This window comes from Olea europaea, unplaced genomic scaffold, assembly GCF_002742605.1.
Source record: "Olea europaea var. sylvestris unplaced genomic scaffold, O_europaea_v1 scaffold2068, whole genome shotgun sequence".
NCBI lineage: Eukaryota > Viridiplantae > Streptophyta > Magnoliopsida > Lamiales > Oleaceae > Olea > Olea europaea.
Genome location: NW_019238598.1, coordinates 97,772 through 105,952, shown reverse-complemented (window position 1 = coordinate 105,952; position 8,181 = coordinate 97,772).

The window sequence follows — 8,181 nt, the reverse complement described above, 5'->3', positions numbered from 1 at the left end:
CAACATGAACTTAATTATAATATTTGACGAATGAAAGTTAATGGTTTAACAATCAATGGGCTATAGCCTAGTGCAAAATTAGGGCTGTAATTGTTTTTAGGGAATCTGTTTTTTATGCCTAGAAAAATATGGATTAGAAAATACTAGAAAAATTATAATTTTGTAAACACTATCTACTTAAAAAATTTGCACTTTCATTACTCTTTCAGTGGGAAAGTCACATTATTTGTTAAACAAACGCTTACTTTTTTTTTTTTTTTTTTTAAAAAATAAATGTGGCCTTTCCCAAATTCTTAAAACAAAATTCCATGAAAGGAACTCCAATTTCTGGATTTCTTCTATTCGTGACTTTTGGTTTAAACGTCTCACTTGTTTACTTTTTCATTACCTATTTCAGGTCTCCAAAATTTACCATACATTACAAACTTAGAAGAATGAAACATCAATTCGTGGATTCATTAAACCATTTGTAATTGGAGACTTCCTAGATGTGAGTGAACTGAACAAAAATGGGGGTCGATGGCATGGAGGTGTTGGCTAATGAAGCTGGACTAATGATGTGGGGGCAAAAATGTAGACACAACCAGGGTGAGAATCTCGAAACCAAAATATATATCTGAGGCTTACAGCAAAGTGGCAATTCGCTGTGGTGGTGGCTTACAGCAGCAATTGTTTATGATGTTAGGGTTGCAGTGCGTGGGAGGGTTTGGTCATTCCATATAAATAAGAACTTAAAAGTCAAGTTATTTTCAATTGCCAAAAAAGAAAAAAAGAAAAGAAAAAGTGTTCCGCCTAGTTAAAAGAATGAAAAAAATTCAAAATTAGTCCAAAAAATCTAACTTACATAAACGCCCATGTTCAACTAAACTCTTTAATTTTTAGCCCCTAAAGTCCATGTTGAGCTATCTAAAATGTAATTCTAGTTCCACTTGTATATTGCTTGACAATGCAACGTTGGGCTAAAACTCAACTTACTAAGTTAAGGATTGATTCATATAATTTAAACTACGTAAGAGGTTATTCTTAACCAGAGTGATTGAAAAATTTGGTATCAAGGAAGACACTTTTTGGGCAAACCTCCGGTATGGATGGAATGATCAAAAGATCATTACTTCCTACAAAAGACTAGTTGTGTGAGTTACGTCATCTAGAATATGGATCACTCTGGAGTTGATTTCGAAAAGAGTGGATATTGTGATGAAGCTTTACGTTCCACATCACTAAGTCATGACATAATTTGTGCATTTATAACCACTTGAATACCCTCTTAATTACATTTATATAATTGACTTCTCCCCAGTTTTATTTAACATTTTCGGCAAAAATCACATGACAGAAGATTTAAGCATTTATGGTGGAATTTGTCTCAAGATTGTCCTTTCAAATTTCTGTTGGTGAAAGATTAAATTTTTTGGGTTCAGCATATCCTTTTATTAAATTATTTTATTAATCATTCTTCAATATATACATACTATTGTACTAAATTCTTTAATGGAATTTGCTAATTCAGAAAGTAAAACATTAAAGAGCATGAAAGTCGACTAAATGTTTATGTTGGTTGATATTCAAAATTAAATGTTCAATGTTGCTATCTAGATTGGTGATTAATTCAAGTCAATGCAGTAGTGCATGACTTTCACTTAAGCGGGTGCTAATCAACAACGGTGATAGGTAGCATTATGCAATGGTTTGCTCTTGGGACCCAACTTTTTAAAGATTTGATTTAATGTTGTGTAGCACCATGGTGTGTTTAGACAGAAGAGATCCTCATTCAGATGGAGATAGGATCGATATTCCGAAAATAAACAAAACAATGCACTCAGCAGTCATTACGTTTGGTACAAAATATAAATTTTACTGACATAATTGAGTAAGTTTCATGTTTTTTTCCTTATGTTCTCATACAATATTATCTTATTCACATTACAAAACACGTTCACCAGGTGGGGCAGTTACAACATGGGATTGGAACTAGTACTCTAAAATTTCTAGACTCATCCAATGTGCATGCTGATGTGCCCCATTTAAAATAAGAAAATCACATTAATACACCTCGTACGGCTTGATGGAGAACCTAAATTACCCATATGGTTTTATCTATCAGGTGGTTTTGATTGATGACTGAATTTGTCTAATTAGAACAGAGATGCAGTTTGTCCATTGAGGTCTCTCCCTTCTCCCTGATAAGTAATTATGATTCTGATTGTAATTTAAACTTGTTTAGTTTGCTGTGGTGATTAAGCTGAGAGATTTGTTACCGTTGAGATGTTATTTTATTTAAAACTTAGTTAGACTAATATGGGCATCGATCAGAGGAATTTGTTAGCACACGGACACTAATTATATTTTACACTTGGTTAGTCTCTTAGGGTGAGCGAGTTGAAAGGCATTGAGCATAAAGGCTCGTCATTTATAATAAACTTATCGCATTAATTATAGAAATCTAAAGTGCATTATATGTGAATGCTAAAAATCTTTGGTGTGCTACATCCTTTATACCTTAAAAAAAAAATTTATCTTCGAAATTTACTATGTGGTTAGGAGAAGAATGTTGGATACTTGGCTTTGATTTCTTTGATTCTACCTAGTCCTCCTTTCCACTCTTGGAGACTCTACTGAACTTTGATCGACTAGATTTCCTTATTTCCTAACTTGTCTACTTTTCTATCCAATACAATGATTGGTCATAGGAAAAGTCTTTCTGCACAGCCAACAACTAATGATTCACAATATCAATGGGATCGTGCAAGTATTTCCTAGTTATTGATACATGAAATACATTTTGCACTGATGTTCAGGTGATAGAGCCTAACGACATGGCAAAGTACCAATCCTTTCAAGTTTTGTAAGGCCCAATATATCATCGTCTTAGTTTTCCCTAATTCCAAACATTGAGGACACCCTTCATTGGTGCTACCTTCAAGAAAAATTCATTCCTGCCTGAAATTCCAGATCCCCCCTTGTCTTATGGGCACAGCTCGTACGTTTTATTGCGATGCTTTTATTCTGGGCTTAATCTTGTCAATACCTTGACTATCTGTTCAACAATTTCTAGATCCAAAATTCTATTTTGTTTAACTTCATACCAATGGACAGTGATCTCTACCTTTTGCAATAGAGATCGTCATGTTGTGTCATTCCTATAGAAGTTTGGAAGTTGTTATTATAGGCAAATTCCACCGGTGGTAAGTGTGATTCCCAACTGCATCCTAGATCCTACATACAAGCTCAAAGCATTTCCTCTAAAATCTGAATTGTCATTTACCAATTCCAACCACATTCTCCATCTCATATTTAACTTCCTTTAGGAAAAGAGGAATTTGTGACTTTTTTGGCCAATGTGAATGTTTCACCTTTCGCCGTAAAAATAATGACGTCATATGTTTAGTCCATGAACTGTCACAAGTTACATGTCATTCATTAGATAGTTCTGCTTGTACTACTTCAAATGTCATGGAGCATTGGCAATCACCTTCCCCTATTGAACCAGCACACATTGCAAGCCCTGCTTGGATACATTCTCCCATTCAAACCTTCAGGTATTCTTAATATTAGAGCTGTAGCCTTGTAAACCATCACTAATTCTTCAAGAAACTATGTTCACATTTATCATTCCACCGAAAAATTGTCTGAGATTCTTACAAAAGAAACTGTTGTTTTTAATTCAAGTATGTACTCCACTCCATAGATATAATTTAAATCTACAACTCCAAACTTCTCATTCATTAGAACTATCAATAGCATAATGTGGAGATTATATAAATAAAATGGTGGAATATAAATGATTTTCTAACATAACATTAAATATTATTTCTTCATAATAGATTATAGATATTGTATTTCAAGAATGCATGATTAAGCACTCCACACCATTTACAAAATCATGTGCGGTAAAATTTTAAATTTAAAAGTAATTAACAATGACGTTACAAAATCATGTGCATCGCACATCACATCTTCTACTCTAGTAATACTAACAAGGGACTAAGCATGACTTCCACTATTTTTTGATATATTTATATTACATGTTTGATTTAATTCTAGTTTGATTATATTTATTTCTATTCCTCCATTATATACTATATTTACAATTTTAAAACGTGGTAGAAAAATATAATAGTTACTCTTGTAAATTACATACTTTTTTTATTAAGAATTAAAATGTGTAACAAACCGTGCATGATTTTATTTAAAATAAATAAATTTAGTACATTAGAGGGACATGTACTCTCAAAAGGAGAACCGATAAAATTGAAAATTATTTACATCCACCAATGTTTAGAAGATTCTTGTAACTTCTAAACTTCAGCAATGACAACACCTTAGTGCCCATGTCTGAGGGGTTATACTGTGTATGCAATTTTTCAAGTCTTGCCACCTCTTGTGATACAATATCTGTAACGAAATGTAGTCTAACATCAATGTGCTTGGTGAGTTCGTGAAAATCATGATTTTTCATAGATACATAGAAAATTGCCTATCCGAATATACTACCATATAATCATTTAAAACACAATCTACGAAACCTTTTAGTTTCACTCATTCTTCACTAACACCAAACTTTACACCTGCATCACTAGTTCCCTTCAAATACCTTAACAACCACTTTAAGACTTCCCAATGCTCAAGACCTAAATTAGACAAATACCTATTGAACCGAGTTCTACCCTGCATCATTTGAATCTCATCGCTTTTCTTCTAATGTTTTTCATCTCTAATTTCCATTTCTTTACTTCTAAGTGAGTCAATGACAACTTCAGGCGTCAAGGTGTCCCTATCGTACTTAATCACAAATTTTTAACTTCTTTATAAGTGCTAGGCATGGAATTAAGCAAAATTATAGTTTTGCAGATTTCAGACATTGTCTCTTTACATTTAACAGTATCTTAAACAAGTTTGTTAAACATGTCTAAATTGTCATCAAGATCCTCTGAGATCCATTTTAAAACTGAAAAAGATTCAAGTAAGTAAAACTTGTTCGGAGTAGATTTGAGCAAATACAAGTCCTCCAATTTTTTCTAAAGTTCTTTAGTAGTTTTAATTTTATTGACTTTTTTCAAAATAGCGTCACACAAGTGTAAAATGATTGAAGTGTAAGCAAGCTCATTGGCTTCTTCTTCTTCTTCTTCTTTTTAAATCAACAGAAAAATTGCTTTCAATGGCTTTTGAAACTTTTTGTTGAATCAAAATACCTCTATCTTTTGTTACCATATTGAAAAATCATCATTTTTGGCTAAAAATTCCCAAATCAATATTTGTGATTTTTAAAATTAATCAAAAAATACACAAAACCACAATTAAGCTATCTAGAGTAGTTGTAGGGTCATAGACAATATACATTGTTCTAGATTCTCAGGGTTTCGTAAGATTTGTGATTTTAGATCAATGAATGTTTATACGGATAAGGTCTAGGTATTCTAATGAAATTTAATGATGAACAAGCAGGTATGTAAGTCAAACAGCTTTACACATAGTATATCACAAAGATAATAAGCTAATTTTATCAAATATATACTTCAACAACATAACAGTTAAAAAGCTAGTATTTCATAAATTCTAGCACAAATAATGGTTACCCATACGGTAATTCCAATCCTATAGTCACCCTACACGATAATGCGCTAATACTAAATTTAAAAGGGATAAATCAATTTACTAGAGCTGGCCACATCCGAAAGTCCGTAAATATCGAGAGGTGCAAATTTTATGCTTTAGGACCATCACTATTTATCCTAAAGTTTCAGCAAATGTAATAATGCAATTGACCAATAATCGCAAGCCAAGCGTCTAAGGGTAAAAGTATCTAAAATCAGCTGTATAACCTGAAATAGAAAGTAGCACTAGCAATACATTCAGCATGATAAAACGAACAACCCATATGAAGAAAGCTCCTCCAGAATCGCTGCCATGCCATCACCGTCGATCATCATCGCCTTCACGCGCTTCCACCTACATAGTACAATTCTGACCTCTGTTTCACCAATCACCTTTTGCTTCAGGTTGTCTTGAATTTTTAGATCTAACCAGTTTTTAGTTGGATTTTTGGTAAGGAAAGTCACACCCCCAAGCTCTAATACTGGAGGTAGCGGAAGATTTGATCACCAATGATATTCTCAGGCTCAATATCAATCCAACAATCAAGCACCTAAAGAAACAGACCCAAATCTTGTAGCTATTCCCCAACTTTGGTTGCTGTACTATTACCTCAAAGGAAAGTAGGTAAGAGGGTTTTTGCAGCCACATAGGCAACCATGAAGGCACAGGAAAAGGAAGCACAATGCCAATGCCATTTTTTTGCTTCCTTTTTCACCAAACAGGGAGAAGAGGCAATGACCATGGTCACATTTAAGCAAAGGAGAAAGCAATATATAAAGTTCACACTAGGGTGAATAGTGATTGGCCAAGCCCAATAAAATAGGTAAATGGGCTAAGTATATAACTAAGTGGGCTGACACTTATAAGCTGTCCAAGAAGTGAATGAACGGGCCATGAGCAGCACTAATTAAATTAGGTTAATTCCAATTGTCAAAATAGTTTTAGGGTCGGGTCATTTCATTGAGGTGTCGACCTTTAATTCAATCATTTGATTGATGCCGAATGAGAAAATTATATCAATTTTACATCATCATCCACGATGTCACAATTTGCTCAACAAGAATATTTTTTATTTCCACTCAAAATATTCAAGCTTTTTAAAAATGTATGTATGTATATGTATGTATGTGTATGTATATATATATATATATATATATACACTCAAAATATTCAAGCTTTTTAAAAATGTGTATATATATATATTTTACATATATACATATAAAAACTATTAAAAGAGAGGATTTCACTTCAAAAAGTCTTCTTCTGACTGCTGTAGAAGTAAAAGGAAACAAAGAAAGCAAAAAATTTTAGTTAGTATGTATTTGAGTATAATGTACATTTTTTAAGGAAAAGTGATCTTATGCTGAAAAAATTCTTCAAATGCATTTTTTTTTTTCAATTTATACCTTCGTGCAAAAGATCGTTTAAAAACCTGTATTTCCTCTAAAAATGAAGTCATTCATCAAATGTATTTTTTTTCACATATATACATATAACAACTTTACGGATAGAAGATTTCACATCAAAGAATCTTCTAGGAGATGCAGATGAAGTACAAGAAAATAGAGAAGGAAAGAAGTTTCTTTTATATGTGTATGTGCTTATATCTACATTTATTTAAGGAAATTTACCTTGTAAAAAAATATTCTTAAAATGCATTTTTAAGGAAAGAAGTTTGTGTGTGTGTGTGTGTGTGTTTATATCTAAATTTATTTAAGGAAATTTATCTTGTACAACAATATTGTTAAAATGCATATTTATTAAGGCTTTCCCTTTCAGCAAAAGGATATTTGAAAGCCTTCATTTACTCTGAAATAATTAAATTTGTCTTCAAAATGTATTTTTTAAACATATATACATATAATAATTTTTAAAATAGAGGATTTCACATCAAAGTGTTTTCTTCTGTTTGCACAAGATGTACAAGGAAATAGAGAAAGGCAGAATTTTCGTTAGCATATATGTTTATATGTACATTTTTAGAAAATTTGACTTGTATAGATTTTTTTTTTCAGGATTTCTCTTTGTGCAAAAAGAATGTTTAAAAACCTTTATTTCCTCTAAAAAATTCAAGTCATTCTTCAAAATGTATTATTTAAACATAAAAATATATAACAATTTTAAAAAGAGAGGATTTCCCATCAAAGAATATTCTTGGAGCTGTAGAAGAAGTACAAGAAAGTAGAGAATGAAATAAGTTTTTTTAGTGTGTTTGCTTGTTTATATGTTCATTTTTTCAGAAAATTTATCTCGTGCAAAAAAAATAATAAATAAATAAATAAATTCTTAGAATGCATTTTAAGGCTTCACCTTTCAACAAAACAACATTTAACAGCCTTTATTTCCACTCAAAGAATTCAAGTCAATCCTGAAAATGCATTTTTCATGCATATATAGATATAACAACTTTAAAATTAGTGAATTTGAATATTGAAGAAGTACAAGAAAACAGAGAAAGCAAAATTTTTTATTAAGTGTGTTCGTGTGTTTGTATGTACATTTTTTAGGGAAATTGATCTTATACAGAAAATGAAATCCTTATAATTCCAATTTTAAGGCTTCCCCTTTGTGCAAAAGATCATTTGA